General features: G+C 46.9%; 1 long non-coding RNA gene across 1 annotated transcript in view; it reads left to right on the top strand.

The window, feature by feature from the left end:
* LOC307206904 overlaps nt 1-6076 on the top strand; it is a 181790-nt gene that overhangs the window by 21145 nt on the left and 154569 nt on the right. The window lies entirely within an intron of this gene.

Genomic DNA, 6076 nt, shown 5'->3' with positions numbered 1-6076 from the left:
GAGCCTCTGCAGTTCAGGAGAGACTGAAGGGTTACTGGGCCCAGGGGGAGACTCACCTGCAGGCACTGAGTCCTCAACCATCTCTGGAGCCAGAGAGGAATCACCTGGTTCCTGCTCCTGAGGATCCGGCACAGGTGCAGGCGCTTCAGAATCAAGGCCCTGCCCCAGTTCAGCCGGCCCTGGAGGCGGGGACTCCTGTGCAGGCTGGGATTCCTCCGGTTCAGCCTCTGAATCGGATTCCCAGGCCATTACACAGAGGAAACTTTCTTATACTGAGCCAGACCAGTGGCCCATGTGGTCCAGTGCAGTCTACACTGATCAGCAGTGTAGGATTTCAGACGGTGGATGGTCCCTACCCTCCCCAGAGGTGCCAGCAATTGAACTGGGGTATTCTGCATGCAAAGCAGATGCTCAGGGTGCATAAACATGACAATTTAAATTCTAACATGGGTACTTTTGCATAATTTATTTTATTTTGCAAAGTTTACTGTTTTGCTAGGCAAGGGGGGGAAGGCAAGGAGATACAGAAGGCACAAAGCCCCCAGCCATCTATCACAAATCTCCTTCCTCTGGCTTCTGAGGGTTCACCAAGAATTGCCACACACTTTCCAGCAGATCTCCACAGACATTAAATCTAGCAACTTCCTTATTAACGGTTCCTCCAGTTCCTCTTTATTGCATATCCATCCTGATTTCTTTGCTCAAAGTTTGCATGATGATTACATGGTCTCTGGTCTTTATTCGGCATGCAATCAGATTTGTTTGTGGGAAATTATACGACAATGAGCATCCAGTTTGATTTTCTTGCCACGTGTATATACATCTTCCTGTTTATCATTTGCTCATCACATGCATGCACATTTCACTGTTACTTTCCTAACTGCAAAAAGGCAGTGGTCCTTTTTTAAAGAGTGGAATTGTTGCTTTGATCCACTTTAAAGTGCTTTAATTCACTTTAACTGAGCAACTCTATATTTCCAGTATGTGCTTGAATCCATTCCATGAAATAATGACAATCTGGGGGCACCCCCAGGATTGTGTACTGTTCCTGTTGCTAGAGGGGACTGGGGTGGGGAGGAATTAATCCTGCCTTAAAGGTAAAGGTAAAGGTACCCCTGCCCGTACGGGCCAGTCTTGACAGACTCTGGGGTTGTGCGCCCATCTCACTTAAGAGGCCAGGGGCCAGCGCTGTCCGGAGACACTTCCGGGTCACGTGGCCAGCGTGACATCACTGCTCTGGCGAGCCAGAGCCGCACACGGAAACGCCGTTTACCTTCCCGCTGGTAAGCGGTCCCTATTTATCTACTTGCACCCGGAGGTGCTTTCGAACTGCTAGGTTGGCAGGCGCTGGGACCGAGCAGCGGGAGCGCACCCCGCCGCAGGGATTTGAACCGCCGACCTTTCGATCGGCAAGCCCTAGGCGCTGAGGCTTTAACCCACAGCGCCACCCTGCCTTACTAAACCCATAATTAATAAGACCACCTCCAGATTGTCACTCTTTTGCAGAGGGGATTCCAGCTCCTTCCAGAAATTAAAGTGGATTAAAGCACTCTGCCGCCCTAGCACAACAAATCCACTTTAAAAAAGAATCAGACTTAGGTCCCCTTCAGACGACCTGCAAAAAGTCTGTAGATATTTTTAAGTGGATTTGTTGTGCTAGGGTGACAGAGCACTTTAATCCACTTTAATTGCACGGACCTAAAGTTCTGGTATGTGCTTGCATCTCTCCCACAATATAGAGACAAGTTGGAAGCATCCTAAAAATTAAAATGGAGATTCTCCAAAAGCTGAATTGTTTACTCAGGACGACCATGTTATCCTGTTTTTTCTGTGCTCTTGAAGAAGCCCGGCAAATGCACAGTCTGGCTCAATCCACACTTTCGCTTGACCTGTATTTTGCTTGTATTGTGTACCAATTAGTTCCCCCAGGTCTGAGAGCTTTTCCTGTTGCTCTGCAGCTCTGCCTTATGAAAACCTTACCCACTGAACTGAAGCTTGGCTAAGCAAAATCTCTCTGTGGGTTTTCTCCAAATCTTATCAGATCCAATTCGGCAGGTAAGATCAGATTTTTCGCAAGGCACAGCCATAGAACGAGAAAGCTGCAGTTCCCAAGGAAATTCATTGTTACACAATACCATACGATCAAAATATGGGTCGAGCCCTAAAAACCAGAATGTTGCTCTACTGCCCCAATGCCACTCCACACCCTTAGGAAACCACAACGCTTAATTTTCTTCCTCTTTGTCCCTGCACCAGGCTCTGAGCTCTGAGTGTTCATTTGCCTTAGGCTGAATTTTAGAGTTTCATGGATAAAGTTATTAACACTCAATGTGGTTGCGGACAGTTCAATATCTATGCCCTCGCCCATGATACTATCAAGCTTCTAATGCTTCTGAAAGGTAGGAGGGGTATGTGGGACTTGTGGGATGGAGAAAGGAAGAATGCAGGCAGGGGACCGGCTGGTGATATTTGGCAAACAGTGTGATTGAACATTTAGATTAAAATTGGGGGGAGAGGGGGAGGCAGAACTGCAGGAGTTTGGATGGGATGGCTAGCATGTCCCAGGCAGCTATTCTGAGAAACCATAGTAGGGTTAGTACCTCTTTTGCAAAGGGCCAACTTCAGCACTTATAAGCTGAAAAAGGAGTGGAGATCTGGAATGAAGCCCAGTACATTCTCATTCATCACCAGCGCAATCTGCATGCGGATCAGCCTGCACACCTATAGCTGGGAAAGGCAGCAGGGGAAAGGAAATTTGCAAGAACTTGAGCTGCTTCCAGGCAGGAGTCTTATACCCCAACTAGCTCACAAGGATCTGGTTTTCCTGTGCATACTTTTGGCCCTTTAGCTTTCCCCACATTCCTGTCTCTTGGTTTCAGCCACGGATTTTCATTGTTACTTTTCTTCTTTGCCGGTGAGCAGAGCTTAATAGTATGTATGGGGGTGGAGTTGCACCTCTCCCACTCACTCCTCCTTTGCCATCAGCTGCCTTGTTCTGTTCTGGGCATGCACACAGGTATTTCTGTACATGTGAACCTGCACTTTCAAAGAAAATCAAGCCAGGAAGTGCAGAAGAGAAAAGTTGCCATCCTTAATGATCATATTTCGCAGCATGCACAATGGAGTCTTGTGTTTATTTGGAGGAAAGGGCTGCAATATCAATTTTCATTAAATAATAAACAAGAATATACTGAGGTACTGTGCAAGAGCGGCATTTGCCTAACTTGCATAAGACTTGGATAAAGAGGTCCTGTGCAAAACCTCTGTATTAAAAGCTATTTTCTTTTTAAGCCCAGATGGCTCAGTTGGTTAGAGCATGGTGCTGATAACACCGAGGTGGCAGGTTCGATCCCCGGGTGGGACAGCTGCATATTCCTGTGTTGAAGGGGGTTGGACTAGATGATCCCTAGGGTCCCTCCCTAAAAAAATCCTATGATTCTAAGCCCAAAATATGTACCACAGTTACAGTCTTCAAGATACTCCTTCGAGTGTACAGCGTGGTGAGATCTCAAGAGAATAATGTCCCCCAGCTGGGTTGCTGGAATTCAAATGTGTCTTCTGCATGGGACAATCGGTGGAAATAGGAACACATATATTGCACCTAGTGAGGAGCAAATGGAAAAAGTAGTGTGACAAGAGGCCACCCATCATGCAACAAACTGCACACATTCCACTTCCGCCCCAAAATGCACTGACAAGTGTCCACACCAGCAGGGGTTGTTTTTAGGGTTTTCCATGTTAAAGGGGAATCTGAATTAAATATATTGTTTTAAAGTATTTCAATGATCATCGAGTTGTGGGGGTGCTGTGAAACACGCACAAGAGAAGCATCGGCTCCACAATCTACCCACCTGGAAGCACCCTTGGTTCTTTCTCAGTAATTCTGCTCCTCGCAGGAATAAGAATTAAACACACTAAGGCAGCTGAACCCCCCATTTTTCATAAACCATGCCCAGGATTTCTGCTGCTGCTCTGAGCGAGGCTTTACAGGCTCCAGGGGGGATGGATCCTGCTTCACATTCTTAACTTTGCTCTGCACCATCGCCACCCTGCGCTTTAAGATGAAAGAATGTCCTTGCTCCGCTCATTACTGAACTACAGACATCCTTTTGCTGAAGTTATCCAGCAGAGCACTGTCCTTTGTTACCAGTAGCTCCTCCCTTCTGCCTGGGATGCCAGAACTCTTATTCTGAAAAGGATCTCGCTGCAACTTGAAGCTCCAGTCCCCCCCCCCTTCCTATCCCCAACTCACTCCCTGCCTAGGTCCTAGCCGCTAGGACATCCTCAAAGAGAGTGTGGTCTTGGCAGGCAGAATCTGCCTGCATGACTTTCTGGGTTTTCCCCTGCACAGAGATAACTAGACTTGCCTGCCTGAGCTTGTGTGCATTGCCTTCCTGTTCCTGCACTAACCATGGAGCAAAGCTGCCTCAACCACGAATCTGTGGCCCTCAAGATGCTTTTGGGGGCCCCTGCTGATGGCAGTTGGGGGGGGGGTCCAACAACCTCAGAGAAGGCCGCAGGCTTCCCAATCCTTGTTTTAGACTCATACACTATAGCCATAGATAGCAGCTCCCTTCCCAAACCTTTTCTCCAGCTCAGCCATGAAGGGGACAGGACTCTATTTCATAGGGATGTTGCTGTGAGGATGGAGGAAGGAAAATGCACATTTTTTTTCACCATTTTGAGCTCCTTAGCAGGAAGACATTAATCATAAATTTGATTTTGGCAAAGGCTATGAAAAGATTTCTTTTTTTAAAAGAAACAACTGTAGCAAATGATTGTGCTTGAACGCTTCCTCTTTGATCTGAATACATCTGCTATGTTTAGATACCTATTTACTGCCGCAATACATAAGGGTGGGGAATCACATTCCCTTCTGGGCAACATTTCAAGGCCCAAATGCCAGCAGTGGGCAGGGCCAAGGCAACAAAGGTGAAATTTGCTTTTGTACCCGTGCTTGTTTTTTCTAGAAAAAGAGGTGCTCAAGCTCACCATGAACTTCTCCCTTGTTCTGTAAGAATGGCAATGGAGTCCATCTGAAAGGTGCCAGAACTGAGATCTGGTGAGCTCTGGCTGAAAAAAAGCCCCACTTTGTAATCATCATCATCATAAGTTATTACGGTATTTATACCCTGCCCATCTGGCTGGGTTTCCCCAGCCACTCTTGTTGGCTCCCAACAGAATATTAAAAACATGATAAAACATCAAACATTAAAAACTTCCCTAAACTGGGCTGCCTTCAGATGTCTTCTAAAAGTCAGATAGTTGTTTCTTTCCTTGACATCTGACGGGAGGGCGTTCCACAGGGCGGGCGCCACTACCGAGAAGGCCCTGTGCCTGGTTCCCTGTAACCTCACTTCTCGCAGTGAGGGAACCGGCAGAAGGCCCTCGGAGCTGGACCTCAGTGTCTGGGCAGAACGATGGGGGTGGAGATACTCCTTCAGGTATACTGATAATAATGATACAGTATTTACATAGCAATGATGATGTTATCAATGTGTTAATGATAACTAGTATCATAATGATAACTAGTATCATGCAACATAGCACTGTTGCAACTACTTTCTGCACATTATCTCCTGCTGTTTTTTTATATAACGAAGTTGTTTAGCAATTCTATTTTAAAGCATTGCTTTCTATCTCTAACCTTATACTTTGGGTAGCTGTAGGCTAGCTCCTACACCATGGGTAGGCAAACTAAGGCCTGGGGGCCTTCTAAAACCGGCCCGTGGACGGTCTGGGAATCAGTATGAGTAGAATGTGTCCTTTTATTTAAAATGCATCTCTGAGTTATTTGTGGGGCATAGGAACTCGTTGTTTTTTTCCTTTCCAAAATATAGTCTGGCCCCCCACAAGGTCTGAGGGACAGTGGACCGGCCCCCTGCTGAAAAAGTTTGCTGGCCCCTGTTCTACACAGACTCACAGTAGGCCTGGGTGATGTATTGATACATTGCCCAGGACCAGTCTGAGGGCCAGAGTGTGATGGCGTCTTCACCTGGCAATATATCACAGGTAGGGCTTGTCTATGCATTACCTTCCTTCTCCTGTTGCTGCCAGCTTCCTCCCTGTGCCAGGC

The sequence above is a fragment of the Podarcis cretensis genome (genome assembly GCF_951804945.1).
Source record: "Podarcis cretensis genome assembly, chromosome: 17".
NCBI classification, from domain to species: Eukaryota; Metazoa; Chordata; class Lepidosauria; order Squamata; family Lacertidae; genus Podarcis; species Podarcis cretensis.
Note: the sequence above shows the minus strand (reverse complement) of the source record. Positions and strands in the feature narration are given on the sequence as shown.